Source organism: Somniosus microcephalus, chromosome 4, assembly GCF_052327205.1.
Source record: "Somniosus microcephalus isolate GS21.2 chromosome 4, FLI_Smic_1.0, whole genome shotgun sequence".
In the NCBI taxonomy this organism is placed as follows: Eukaryota; Metazoa; Chordata; class Chondrichthyes; order Squaliformes; family Somniosidae; genus Somniosus; species Somniosus microcephalus.
The window spans coordinates 73292332-73306197 of NC_140990.1; the positions used below are offsets into that span (position 1 = coordinate 73292332).

A 13866-nucleotide genomic window follows, 5' to 3' on the forward strand; every position below is an offset into this window, starting at 1 on the left:
CAGTCTCTCCCTCTCTCTCTCTCCCCCCAATCTCTCTCTCTCTCTCCCCCAGTCTCTCTCTCTCTCCCCCAGTCTCTTCCTCTCTCTCTCCCCGTCTCTCCTCTCTTCTCCCCCCAGTCTCTCTCTCTCTCTTCTCCCCCCAGTCTCTCTCTCTCTCTTCTCCTCCCAGTCGCTCTCTCTCTCTTCCAACAACAACAACATGCCCTCAAAAATCCCTCGGCACCGCCGGGCACTTCAGCCAGTATATATAAAATGGTATGTCTTTCCCTCTGTCTTTCTGTCTGTCCGGCTATACTATCAAAAGTTATAGAGCGTACCTACACATGTTATATCAAAAGAAAGCTTATCATAGGCGTATTTACTTTTTGGTCAGACAAAAATTGTGCCGACGGAATACAAAAAACTTTCAAAATTCCGCTCATTATCTGCTCATTAGCATCGAGCGACGCGACGGTTGACCAATCGCTGCGTCACGGGGGCGGGTTCATTGTGCGTGCGGGCGGGCCATGCTAGAGTCGAGTGACGTGACGATTGACCAATCCTGCAGTTCAGTGACCTGATGGTTGACCAATCGGTGCGTGTGTGGGCGGGCCTAATCATTCTGAACTGAGGAGAGTAGCCGCCATCTTGATTCCTAACTCTTCATTTCTTTTTCCCACTTTCTGCGTGTTTCTTTTCAAATCTACATTTCTAGCAAAAAAAAAAGATGCTTTTAAAACACACATTGTTTTTTAAAAAATTTATTTAATTTGTAAATCTTTTCTCTAAGCTCTATAATTTCCCTACCTTTCACCGTTTTTGCAGGCCTCGAAGCCTGGGCCTCTGTTGCCCAGCCACCCCCGAGCTAGGCACCTCCCGTCCCGCTCAACAAGCGGCCCGCGATCGCCGCCATCTTTATAAAGGCTGGCGGCGCGGGACTGAGGCGAGCGTAGCCATCGCCGCCATCTTAGTAAAGGCGGGCGGGGCAGGGTGGGAGTCAGCGCGCGCGTCAATGTCGGCCCGGAGCGCACGCATCAATGTCGGCCCGGAGCACGCGCGTCAACGTCGGCCCGGAGCGTGACCTGAGTCCGGCCGGGCCTCACGCGCTAGCTCGCGCACCAGCCGGCTCTGAGGCGCTGATGAGTGGCAGCGTCTCTCTCTCACTCTTCCCCGCGTGGCGTGCAGGCCCAGCTGCAATCGGCGGACTTGAAGCCGGCTCGGGCGGGGGGCGGGACTCAGGAGGGCGGGAAGGGGGGGGGATGGGTTACCCCGGCAACCGGGCCCAGCCCCCCCCCCCCTCTCAGCCTCAAGCCGGCTCACGCCCGTTCCCAGGGCTAGGGTCCAGCGCAGACCCAGCCACAATCGGCGGGTGTAAAGCCGGCTCGGGCGGGGGGCCTCCCTCCCCCTCTCTGTCTGCCCCCTCCCTCCCCCCTCTCTGCCCCCTCCCTCCCCCTCTCTGTCTGCCCCCTCCCTCCCCCTCTCTGTCTGCCCCTTCCCTCCCCCTCTCTCCCTCCCCCTCTCTCCCTCCCCCTCTCTCCCTCCCCCTCTCTCCCTCCCCCTCTCTCTCGCCCCCTCCCTCCCCCTCTCTCTCTCCCCCCTCCCTCCCCCTCTCTCCCCCTCCCTCCTCCCTCCCCCTCTCTGTCTGCCCCTTCCCTCCTTCCCTCCCCCTCTCTCCCTCACCCTCTCTCTCCCCCCCTCCCTCCCCCCTCTCTCTCCCCCCTCCCTCCCCCTCTCTCTCTCCCCCCTCCCTCCCCCCCTCTCTCTCTCCCCCCTCCCTCCCCCCTCTCTCTCTCTCTCCCCCCTCCCTCCTCCTCTCTCTCTCTCCCCCCTCTCTCTCTCTCCCCCTCTCTCTCTCTCCCCCCTCTCTCTCTCTCCCCCTCTCTCTCTCTTCCCCCCTCTCTCTCTCTCCCCCTCTCTCTCTCCCCCAGTCTCTCTCTCTCTTCTCCCCCATTCTCTCTCTCTCTCTTCTCCCCCATTCTCTCTCTCTCTCTCTCTCTCCCAGTCTCTCTCTCTCTCTCCCCAGTCTCTCTCTCTCTCCCCCCAGTCTCTCTCTCTCTCCCCCCAGTCTCTCTCTCTCTCCCCCCAGTCTCTCTCTCTCTCCCCCCAGTCTCTCTCTCTCTCCCCCCTCCCTCCCCCTCTCTCCCCCCTCCCTCCTCCCTCCCCCTCTCTGTCTGCCCCTTCCCTCCTTCCCCTCCCCCTCTCTCCCCTCACCCTCTCTCTCCCCCCTCCTCCCCCCTCTCTCTCCCCCCTCCCTCCCCCTCTCTCTCTCCCCCCTCCCTCCCCCTCTCTCTCTCTCCCCCCTCCCCTCCTCCTCTCTCTCTCTCCCCCCTCTCTCTCTCTCCCCCTCTCTCTCTCTCCCCCTCTCTCTCTCTCCCCTCTCTCTCTCTCCCCCTCTCTCTCTCTCCCCCTCTCTCTCTCTCCCCCTCTCTCTCTCTTCCCCCTCTCTCTCTCTCCCCCTCTCTCTCTCCCCCAGTCTCTCTCTCTCTTCTCCCCCATTCTCTCTCTCTCTCTTCTCCCCCATTCTCTCTCTCTCTCTCTCCCCAGTCTCTCTCTCTCTCCCCCCAGTCTCTCTCTCTCTCCCCCCAGTCTCTCTCTCTCTCTCTCCCCCCAGTCTCTCTCTCTCTCCCCCCAGTCTCTCTCTCTCTCCCCCCAGTCTCTCTCTCTCTCCCCCCAGTCTCTCTCTCTTCTCCCCCAGTCTCTCTCTCTCCCCCCCAGTCTCTCTGTCTCTCTCTTCTCCCCCGTCTCTCGCTCTCTGTCTTCCCCCCAGTCGCTCTCTCTTCCCCCAGTCTCTCGCTCTCTCTTCCCCCCAGTCTCCCGCTCTCTCTCTTCCCCCCAGTCTCTCGCTCTCTCTTCCCCCCAGTCTCTCGCTCTCTCTCTTCACCCCAGTCTCTCGCTCTCTCTCTGACCCCCAGTCTCTCGTTCTCTCTCTTCCCACCAGTCTCTCGCTCTCTCTTCCCACCAGTCTCTCGCTCTCTCTTCCCCCCAGTCTCTCGCTCTCTCTTCCCCCCAGTCTCTCGCTCTCTCTTCCCCCCAGTCTCTCGCTCTCTCTTCCCCCCAGTCTCTCGCTCTCTCTTCCCCCCAGTCTCTCGCTCTCTCTTCCCCCCAGTCTCTCGCTCTCTCTTCCCCCCAGTCTCTCGCTCTCTCTTCCCCCAGTCTCTCGCTCTCTCTTCCCCCAGTCTCTCGCTCTCTCTTCCCCCCAGTCTCTCGCTCTCTCTCTTCCCCCCAGTCGCTCTCTCTCTTCCCCCCAGTCGCTCTCTCTCTTCCCCCAGTCGCTCTCTCTCTTCCCCCCAGTCGCTCTCTCTCTTCCCCCAGTCGCTCTCTCTCTTCCCCCAGTCGCTCTCTCTCTTCCCCCAGTCGCTCTCTCTCTTCCCCCCAGTCGCTCTCTCTCTTCCCCCAGTCGCTCTCTCTCTTCCCCCAGTCGCTCTCTCTCTTCCCCAGTCGCTCTCTCTCTTCCCCCAGTCGCTCTCTCTCTTCCCCCAGTCGCTCTCTCTCTTCCCCCAGTCGCTCTCTCTCTTCCCCCAGTCGCTCTCTCTCTTCCCCCAGTCGCTCTCTCTCTTCCCCCAGTCGGCTCTCTCTCTTCCCCCAGTCGCTCTCTCTCTTCCCCCAGTCGCTCTCTCTCTTCCCCCAGTCGCTCTCTCTCTTCCCCCAGTCGCTCTCTCTCTTCCCCCCAGTCGCTCTCTCTCTTCCCCCCAGTCGCTCTCTCTCTTCCCCCAGTCGCTCTCTCTCTTCCCCCAGTCGCTCTCTCTCTTCCCCCAGTCGCTCTCTCTCTTCCCCCAGTCGCTCTCTCTCTTCCCCCAGTCGCTCTCTCTCTTCCCCAGTCGCTCTCTTCCCCCAGTCGCTCTCTCTCTTCCCCCAGTCGCTCTCTCTCTTCCCCAGTCGCTCTCTCTCTTCCCCCAGTCGCTCTCTCTCTTCCCCCAGTCGCTCTCTCTCTTCCCCCAGTCGCTCTCTCTCTTCCCCCAGTCGCTCTCTCTCTTCCCCCAGTCGCTCTCTCTCTTCCCCCAGTCGCTCTCTCTCTTCCCCCAGTCGCTCTCTCTCTTCCCCCAGTCGCTCTCTCTCTTCCCCAGTCGCTCTCTCTCTTCCCCCAGTCGCTCTCTCTCTTCCCCCAGTCGCTCTCTCTCTTCCCCCAGTCGCTCTCTCTCTTCCCCCAGTCGCTCTCTCTCTTCCCCCAGTCGCTCTCTCTCTTCCCCCAGTCGCTCTCTCTCTTCCCCCAGTCGCTCTCTCTCTTCCCCCCAGTCGCTCTCTCTCTTCCCCCCAGTCGCTCTCTCTCTTCCCCCAGTCGCTCTCTCTCTTCCCCCCAGTCGCTCTCTCTCTTCCCCCCAGTCGCTCTCTCTCTCTCTTCCCCCCAGTCGCTCTCTCTCTTCCCCCCAGTCGCTCTCTCTCTTCCCCCAGTCGCTCTCTCTCTTCCCCCAGTCGCTCTCTCTCTTCCCCCCAGTCGCTCTCTCTCTTCCCCCAGTCGCTCTCTCTCTTCCCCCCAGTCGCTCTCTCTCTTCCCCCCAGTCGCTCTCTCTCTTCCCCCAGTCGCTCTCTCTCTTCCCCCCAGTCGCTCTCTCTCTTCCCCCCAGTCGCTCTCTCTCTTCCCCCCAGTCGCTCTCTCTCTTCCCCCCAGTCGCTCTCTCTCTTCCCCCCAGTCGCTCTCTCTCTTCCCCCCAGTCGCTCTCTCTCTTCCCCCCAGTCGCTCTCTCTTCCCCCAGTCGCTCTCTCTCTTCCCCCCAGTCGCTCTCTCTCTTCCCCCCAGTCGCTCTCTCTCTTCCCCCCAGTCGCTCTCTCTCTTCCCCCAGTCGCTCTCTCTCTTCCCCCAGTCGCTCTCTCTCTTCCCCCCAGTCGCTCTCTCTCTTCCCCCCAGTCGCTCTCTCTCTTCCCCCCAGTCGCTCTCTCTCTTCCCCCCAGTCGCTCTCTCTCTTCCCCCCAGTCGCTCTCTCTCTTCCCCCAGTCGCTCTCTCTCTTCCCCCCAGTCGCTCTCTCTCTTCCCCCCAGTCGCTCTCTCTCTTCCCCCCAGTCGCTCTCTCTCTTTCCCCCCAGTCGCTCTCTCTCTTCCCCCCAGTCGCTCTCTCTCTTCCCCCCAGTCGCTCTCTCTCTTCCCCCAGTCGCTCTCTCTCTTCCCCCCAGTCGCTCTCTCTCTTCCCCCCAGTCGCTCTCTCTCTTCCCCCCAGTCGCTCTCTCTCTTCCCCCCAGTCGCTCTCTCTCTTCCCCCCAGTCGCTCTCTCTCTTCCCCCCAGTCGCTCTCTCTCTTCCCCCCAGTCGCTCTCTCTCTTCCCCCCAGTCGCTCTCTCTCCCCCAGTCGCTCTCTCTCTTCCCCCCAGTCGCTCTCTCTCTTCCCCCCAGTCGCTCTCTCTCTTCCCCCCAGTCGCTCTCTCTCTTCCCCCCAGTCGCTCTCTCTCTTCCCCCCAGTCGCTCTCTCTCTTCCCCCCAGTCGCTCTCTCTCTTCCCCCCAGTCGCTCTCTCTCTTCCCCCCAGTCGCTCTCTCTCTTCCCCCCAGTCGCTCTCTCTCTTCCCCCCAGTCGCTCTCTCTCTTCCCCCCAGTCGCTCTCTCTCTTCCCCCCAGTCGCTCTCTCTCTTCCCCCCAGTCGCTCTCTCTCTTCCCCCAGTCGCTCTCTCTCTTCCCCCCAGTCGCTCTCTCTCTTCCCCCCAGTCGCTCTCTCTCTTCCCCCCAGTCGCTCTCTCTCTTCCCCCCAGTCGCTCTCTCTCTTCCCCCAGTCGCTCTCTCTCTTCCCCCCAGTCGCTCTCTCTCTTCCCCCCAGTCGCTCTCTCTCTTCCCCCCAGTCGCTCTCTCTCTTCCCCCCAGTCGCTCTCTCTCTTCCCCCCAGTCGCTCTCTCTCTTCCCCCCAGTCGCTCTCTCTCTTCCCCCCAGTCGCTCTCTCTCTTCCCCCCAGTCGCTCTCTCTCTTCCCCCCAGTCGCTCTCTCTCTTCCCCCCAGTCGCTCTCTCTCTTCAGTCGCTTCTCTTCCCCCAGTCGCTCTCTCTCTTCCCCCCAGTCGCTCTCTCTCTTCCCCCCAGTCGCTCTCTCTCTTCCCCCCAGTCGCTCTCTCTCTTCCCCCCAGTCGCTCTCTCTCTTCCCCCCAGTCGCCTCTCTCTTCCCCCAGTCGCTCTCTCTCTTCCCCCCAGTCGCTCTCTCTCTTCCCCCCCAGTCGCTCTCTCTCTTCCCCCCAGTCGCTCTCTCTCTTCCCCCCAGTCGCTCTCTCTCTTCCCCCCAGTCGCTCTCTCTCTTCCCCCCAGTCGCTCTCTCTCTTCCCCCCAGTCGCTCTCTCTCTTCCCCCCAGTCGCTCTCTCTCTTCCCCCCAGTCGCTCTCTCTCTTCCCCCAGTCGCTCTCTCTCTTCCCCCCAGTCGCTCTCTCTCTTCCCCCCAGTCGCTCTCTCTCTTCCCCCCAGTCGCTCTCTCTCTTCCCCCCAGTCGCTCTCTCTCTTCCCCCCAGTCGCTCTCTCTCTTCCCCCCAGTCGCTCTCTCTCTTCCCCCAGTCGCTCTCTCTCTTCCCCCCCAGTCGCTCTCTCTCTTCCCCCCAGTCGCTCTCTCTCTTCCCCCCAGTCGCTCTCTCTCTTCCCCCCAGTCGCTCTCTCTCTTCCCCCAGTCGCTCTCTCTCTTCCCCCAGTCGCTCTCTCTCTTCCCCCCAGTCGCTCTCTCTCTTCCCCCCAGTCGCTCTCTCTCTTCCCCCCAGTCGCTCTCTCTCTTCCCCCCAGTCGCTCTCTCTCTTCCCCCCAGTCGCTCTCTCTCTTCCCCCCAGTCGCTCTCTCTCTTCCCCCCAGTCGCTCTCTCTCTTCCCCCCAGTCGCTCTCTCCTCTTCCCCCCAGTCGCTCTCTCTCTCCCCCAGTCGCTCTCTCTCTTCCCCCCAGTCGCTCTCTCTCTTCCCCCCAGTCGCTCTCTCTCTTCCCCCCAGTCGCTCTCTCTCTTCCCCCCAGTCGCTCTCTCTCTTCCCCCCAGTCGCTCTCTCTCTTCCCCCCAGTCGCTCTCTCTCTTCCCCCCAGTCGCTCTCTCTCTTCCCCCCAGTCGCTCTCTCTCTTCCCCCCAGTCGCTCTCTCTCTTCCCCCCAGTCGCTCTCTCTCTTCCCCCCAGTCGCTCTCTCTCTTCCCCCCAGTCGCTCTCTCTCTTCCCCCCAGTCGCTCTCTCTCTTCCCCCCAGTCGCTCTCTCTCTTCCCCCCAGTCGCTCTCTCTCTTCCCCCCAGTCGCTCTCTCTCTTCCCCCCAGTCGCTCTCTCTCTTCCCCCCAGTCGCTCTCTCTCTTCCCCCCAGTCGCTCTCTCTCTTCCCCCCAGTCGCTCTCTCTCTTCCCCCCAGTCGCTCTCTCTTCCCCCCAGTCGCTCTCTCTCTTCCCCCCAGTCGCTCTCTCTCTTCCCCCAGTCGCTCTCTCTCTTCCCCCCAGTCGCTCTCTCTCTTCCCCCCAGTCGCTCTCTCTCTTCCCCCAGTCGCTCTCTCTCTTCCCCCCAGTCGCTCTCTCTCTTCCCCCAGTCGCTCTCTCTCTTCCCCCCAGTCGCTCTCTCTCTTCCCCCCAGTCGCTCTCTCTCTTCCCCCCAGTCGCTCTCTCTCTTCCCCCCAGTCGCTCTCTCTCTTCCCCCCAGTCGCTCTCTCTCTTCCCCCCCAGTCGCTCTCTCTCTTCCCCAGTCGCTCTCTCTCTTCCCCCCAGTCGCTCTCTCTCTTCCCCCCAGTCGCTCTCTCTCTTCCCCCCAGTCGCTCTCTCTCTTCCCCCCAGTCGCTCTCTCTCTTCCCCCCAGTCGCTCTCTCTCTTCCCCCAGTCGCTCTCTCTCTTCCCCCCAGTCGCTCTCTCTCTTCAGTCGCTCTCTCTCCCCCAGTCGCTCTCTCTCTTCCCCCCAGTCGCTCTCTCTCTTCCCCCAGTCGCTCTCTCTCTTCCCCCCAGTCGCTCTCTCTCTTCCCCCCAGTCGCTCTCTCTCTTCCCCCCAGTCGCTCTCTCTCTCCCCCCAGTCGCTCTCTCTCTTCCCCCCAGTCGCTCTCTCTCTTCCCCCAGTCGCTCTCTCTCTTCCCCCCAGTCGCTCTCTCTCTTCCCCCCAGTCGCTCTCTCTCTTCCCCCCAGTCGCTCTCTCTCTTCCCCCCAGTCGCTCTCTCTCTTCCCCCCAGTCGCTCTCTCTCTTCCCCCCAGTCGCTCTCTCTCTTCCCCCCAGTCGCTCTCTCTTCCCCCCAGTCGCTCTCTCTCTTCCCCCCAGTCGCTCTCTCTCTTCCCCCAGTCGCTCTCTCTCTTCCCCCCCAGTCGCTCTCTCTCTTCCCCCCAGTCGCTCTCTCTCTTCCCCCAGTCGCTCTCTCTCTTCCCCCCCAGTCGCTCTCTCTCTTCCCCCCAGTCGCTCTCTCTCTTCCCCCCAGTCGCTCTCGTCTCTTCCCCCCAGGTCGGCTCTCTCTCTTCCCCCCAGTCGCTCTCTCTCTCTTCCCCCCAGTCGCTCTCTCTCTTCCCCCCAGTCGCTCTCTCTCTTCCCCCCAGTCGCTCTCTCTCTTCCCCCCAGTCGCTCTCTCTCTTCCCCCCCAGTCGCTCTCTCTCTTCCCCCCAGTTCGCCTCTCTCTCCCCCCTCCTCTCCCCCCCCCAGTCGCTCTCTCTCTTCCCCCCCAGTCGCTCTCTCTCTTCCCCCCAGTCGCTCTCTCTCTTCCCCCAGTCGCTCTCTCTCTTCCCCCCCAGTCGCTCTCTCTCTTCCCCCCAGTCGCTCTCTCTCTTCCCCCCAGTCGGCTCTCTCTCTTCCCCCCAGTCGCTCTCTCTCTTCCCCCCAGTCGCTCTCTCTCTTCCCCCCAGTCGCTCTCTCTCTTCCCCCCAGTCGCTCATCTTCATCTTCCCCCCAGTCGCTCTCTCTCTTCTTCCCCCCAGTCGCTCTCTCTCTTCCCCCCAGTCGCTCTCTCTCTTCCCCCCAGTCGCTCTCTCTCTTCCCCCCAGTCGCTCTCTCTCTTCCCCCCAGTCGCTCTCTCTCTTCCCCCCAGTCGCTCTCTCTCTTCCCCCAGTCGCTCTCTCTCTTCCCCCCAGTCGCTCTCTCTCTTCCCCCAGTCGCTCTCTCTCTTCCCCCCAGTCGCTCTCTCTCTTCCCCCCAGTCGCTCTCTCTCTTCCCCCCAGTCGCTCTCTCTCTTCCCCCCAGTCGCTCTCTCTCTTCCCCCCAGTCGCTCTCTCTCTTCCCCCCAGTCGCTCTCTCTCTTCCCCCAGTCGCTCTCTCTCTTCCCCCCAGTCGCTCTCTCTCTTCCCCCCAGTCGCTCTCTCTCTTCCCCCCAGTCGCTCTCTCTCTTCCCCCAGTCGCTCTCTCTCTTTTCCCCAGTCGCTCTCTCTCTTCCCCCCAGTCGCTCTCTCTCTTCCCCCCAGTCGCTCTCTCTCTTCCCCCCCAGTCGCTCTCTCTCTTCCCCCCCAGTCGCTCTCTCTCTTCCCCCCCAGTCGCTCTCTCTCTTCCCCCCCAGTCGCTCTCTCTCTTCCCCCCCAGTCGCTCTCTCTCTTCCCCCCCAGTCGCTCTCTCTCTTCCCCCCCAGTCGCTCTCTCTCTTCCCCCCCAGTCGCTCTCTCTCTTCCCCCCCAGTCGCTCTCTCTCTTCCCCCCAGTCGCTCTCTCTCTTCCCCCCAGTCGCTCTCTCTCTTCCCCCCCAGTCGCTCTCTCTCTTCCAACAACAACATGCCCTCAAAAAAATCTCGGCACCGCCGGGCACTCCAGCTAGTATTTTATAGAATCATAGAATGGCTGCAGCACAGAAGGAGGCCATTCAGCCCGTCGAGCCCGTGCCGGCTCTCTGCAAGATCACTTCAGCTAGTCCCACTCCCCGCCCTTTCCCTGTAACCCTGCAAATTTCTTTACTTCAGGTACTTATCCAATTCCCTTTTGAAAGCCGTGATTGAATCTGCCTCCACCACCCTTTCAGGCAGTGCATTCCAGATCCTAACCACTCACTGCTTAAAAAAGTTTTTCCTCATGTCGCCTTTGGTTCTTCTGCCAATCACCTTAAATCTGTGTCCTCTGGTTCTCGACCCTTCCGCCAATGGGAACAGCTTCTCTCTATCTACTCTGTCCAGACCCCTCATGATTTTGAACACTCTCTCAAATCTCCTCCCAACCTTCTCTGCTCTAAGGAGAAGCACCCCAGCTTCTCCAGTCTATCCACATAACTGAAGTCCCTCATCCCTTATTCCTGGAACCATTCTTGTAAATCTTTTCTGCACCATCTCTAAGGCCTTGTCATCCTTCATAAAGTGTGGTGCCCAGAATTGGACACAATACTCCAGTTGAGGCCGAACCAGTGTTTTATAAAGGTTCATCATAGCTTCCTTGCTTTTGGACTCTATGCCTCTATTTATAAAGCCCAGGATCCGGTATGCTTTTTTAACCGTTTTCTCAACCTGCCCTGCCACCTTCAATGATTTGTGCACACATACCCCCAGGTCTCTCTGTTCATGCACCCACTTTAGGATTGTACCCTTTAGTTTATATTGCCTCTCCTCGTTCTTCCTACCAAAATGTATCACTTCACACTTTTCTGCATTAAATTTTATCTGCCACATGTCCACCCATTCCACCAGCCTGTCTATGTCTTCTTGAAGTCTATCACTATTCTCCTCACTGTTCACTATACTTCCAAGTTTTGTGTCATCTGCATATTTTGAAATTGTGCCCTGTACACCCACGTCTAAGTCATTAATATATATTAAGTAAAGCAGTGGTTCTAGTACCGACCCCTGGGGAACACCACTGTGTACCTTCCTCCAGTCTGAAAAAATACCGTTCACCACTGCTCTCTGTTTTCTGTCACTAAGCCAATTTCGTATCCATGCTGCCACTGTCCCTTTTATTCCATGGGCTTCATCTTTGCTGGCAAGTCTATTATGTGGCCCTTGTCGAATGCCTTTTGGAAATCCAGGTACACCACGTTAACCGCATTGCCCTCATCAACCCTCTCTGTTACCTCATCAAAAACCTCAATCAGAATCAGAGCGGCTGGGCCCGGCGGATGTGCGGCCAGGGCCCCGGCACCAGGAAACCCAGGGTGCAGCGCCTCCCCCATCCAAGCCACTGCTTCCCGGTTTCTTCAGCCGGTTCCACCAAGTCCGACTCGGGAAAAGGACAGGAGCCAGGCCCGCAGAATGGCCCGTGGCCCCGGGGAGCATGCGCGCACTCAGCGGGGAAATCAGCGCATTGGATAGAGCGGTTTCTGGGGCGCGGGGAATTGTGGGTGCTGCGGCCGCCATTAGTCAGTGGCTGTCGGGAAGAGTTTTATTGCAGGCTGACGGAAGGTAGGTCCCCGGCCGCCTGTGTAGGTCTTTTTGAGCTGGAGTGGAGATGGAGGAGAAGCTGCTGGGTTTAACCTTCAGTACTTCTGAGCCCAGGAGGACCCAACAATTTCCAATGTGGGACTGTCAAGGGAGGTGGATTCTGGGGGAGATTAGGTTGTTAAACAGACACTGTCCCTACAGTGTAAAAGACTATTGTCTTAGGAACAAGTATTTCTGTAGAGGCTTTTAATCTATTTTACATATACAGATTTTTTTACTTCATTCTTGGGATATGGCTGTCGCTGGGAAGTCCAGCGTATATTGTCCATCCCTAATTGCCCCAGAGAAGTTAGTGGTGAGTCGCCACCTTCTTGAAACGCTGCAGTCCGTGTGGTGAAGGTACTTCCACAGTGCTGTTAGGTAAGGAGTTGCAGGAGTTTGCCCCAGCGACGATGAAGAAACAAGTCAGGAGGGGAACCTGGGGTTGATGGTTTTCCCATGCATCAGCCGCCCTGGTCCTTCTCGGTGGTGGAGGTCGCGGGTTTGGGAGGTTTTGTCAAAGTTATTGTCGAGTTGCAGATGTACAGAGGCCCTCTCCTTTGCCCCCACCCATCTCTATCTCTCCTCTCCTGCTATAGAGGCCAGAGTCTTGTGAAGGATATTAGTGAGCCAGTTGGATGTTTACGATAATTCGGCAGCTTTCATAGTCACGTTTTTCTAGTGCCAGCCCTGCAAATGACCAGATTCATCTCACGCTCCTCTTTTCCTGTTTTAAATTCATTTTACAGGATGTTAGAAGGGGAGGATTTGCAGAGGGGAAGCTCAAACCAAACATCACTTCAAGATCTGACAGAGCGACTCGATTAATTGGGACCTGAATATCATCAGCCTCTGAATGTGGAAGCAAAAAGCACCATTCAATTACCTGTTTGTTCTGGAAATTCATAGGCGCAGTCACACCGGGGAGAGGCTGTTCACTTGTCCTGTGTGTGAGAAGAGATTCACTCAGTCATCTGCCCTGCTGAGACACCAGCAAGTTCACACTGATGAGAGAGAGTTCAAATGCTCCGACTGTGAAAAGTGTTTTAAATGCCGAGGCACTGATGGAGCACCAGCACATTCACACCGGTTAAACACCGTTCAGCTTTCATCTCTGCGGGAAGAGGTTCAGGAGATTATCTCACCTGCTGACACACCAGCGAGTTCACACCGGGGAGAGGCCGTTTACCTGCTCCGAGTGTGGGAAGGGATTCACTCAGTCATCCCACCTTCTGACACACCAGCGAGTTCACATGTGACTGCAGGGGTTGGATTCTGTTGTTATTGCTGCTGTTAATCAGATCCAGGACTGAACCATGCTCATTCTGACAGTTGGGGTTTGTTTCTGCTGGTGTTAATAACCCCTATAACTGGGCTGGTGTTCAATATTCTGGATGCCTGTCAAATAAATCAGCTTTGTTTTAAACACATTGTTGTAGATTTTCTCTTTCCCACCTGAGTGTTTAGCATCACCTGGCTGGAGCTCAGAAAGGACAATCTGGGGGAGGATCGTACGGGGGGAACAGAACTTCAGCCTGGACACAGTCCTTCAGGGCCACACTGAGAGGGGCAAACGGCACTTTGGTCTTTCTCGTCTCTCTTCACTGACAGCAAAGTGTGGGTTAATCTTGAGGCCTGTAAGAAATATGTCCCAGCCGCTCTCTTCCATGGTTCAGAGCTCCTAGGCACGGAACAGAAGGCTCCTTTACAACTGTGTTTAGAGTCAGGAAGAATAACGGTGAATGCTGGAAACGTGCTGTCAAATCAGAGATTGGTGTCAAATGGCGATCTGTTCCTGACTGAAAGTGAAACAGGTTTAAGTTTCCAGTCTAAAAATGACTGGTAATTATTCCACGAAGATTTAACGTGTTTGTGGGACAGTCCTGAGTCTACCATTTTAAGGCAGGCATTAACTCATTTAAAATAAACACATTTAAAATAAATTGGTTAAAGTCTGCATTAAAATAGCAGATGGAGGAGATCACACCTATTAACTGCTGGTACAATTATACAACAGACATTTGATCTCCAGATAAAGAAGGACCTGCAGCGTGTTTCCAGGAATTCCCTGTTTTATTGACATACCCATAACATCCACGGGGGAGTGATCCCGACAGTTACTCTGGGATCACTCCTGCTGTGGAACTCCACCACTGACCCTGCTGAAGGTTGTAGGCTCAGTGAGTGGGGCCTCCAGGAGTGGACTTTAAGAAAGCTGGGTTTCGGTATCCTGACAAATATATGCCAAAGAACCAGAGGAATCCTTATTAAGGAACCATCTGGGCTCTTACCTGACTGCGTAGGTCTCGGGGTGAATGATGCCTGACTTGCCGAAATTTGAACCCAGCTTGTAACAAGACGAATTCAGTTTACAGAAGAATAGGAACAAATATCACCCACAATTGAGGGAGACAAAAGCAGCCATTAGAGAAGCTCAGAGGCCTTTGGAAAAGAAAATGGTGCAGAATTGTGGTAAGAATAGCAAAAGCTTTTCTGAAGACATAGTTACACAGAGTTAGAGTCTACAGAGAGTCTACAGCACAGGAACAGGCCACTCGGCCCAACTGGTCTCTGGTGGTGTATGCTCCACACGAGTCTCCTCCCACCCTCTTCATCTAAACCTATTAGCATAACCTTCTATTCCTTGCATCTGTGCTATTCACCTCAACTACTCCTTGTGGTTGCACGTTC

At 57.9% G+C, this 13866-nt stretch overlaps 1 protein-coding gene across 1 annotated transcript in view; it reads left to right on the top strand.

Annotated features, from left to right (window-relative positions):
• LOC147119220 (uncharacterized) overlaps nt 1-12601 on the top strand; it is a gene marked incomplete at its 5' end in the record, with an annotated part of 39742 nt that extends 27141 nt beyond the window's left edge. Inside the window, one exon of the mRNA XM_085984917.1 lies at nt 11925-12601. The remainder of the gene's footprint in view (nt 1-11924) is intronic.
• Nucleotides 12602-13866: the final 1265 nt, after the last annotated feature.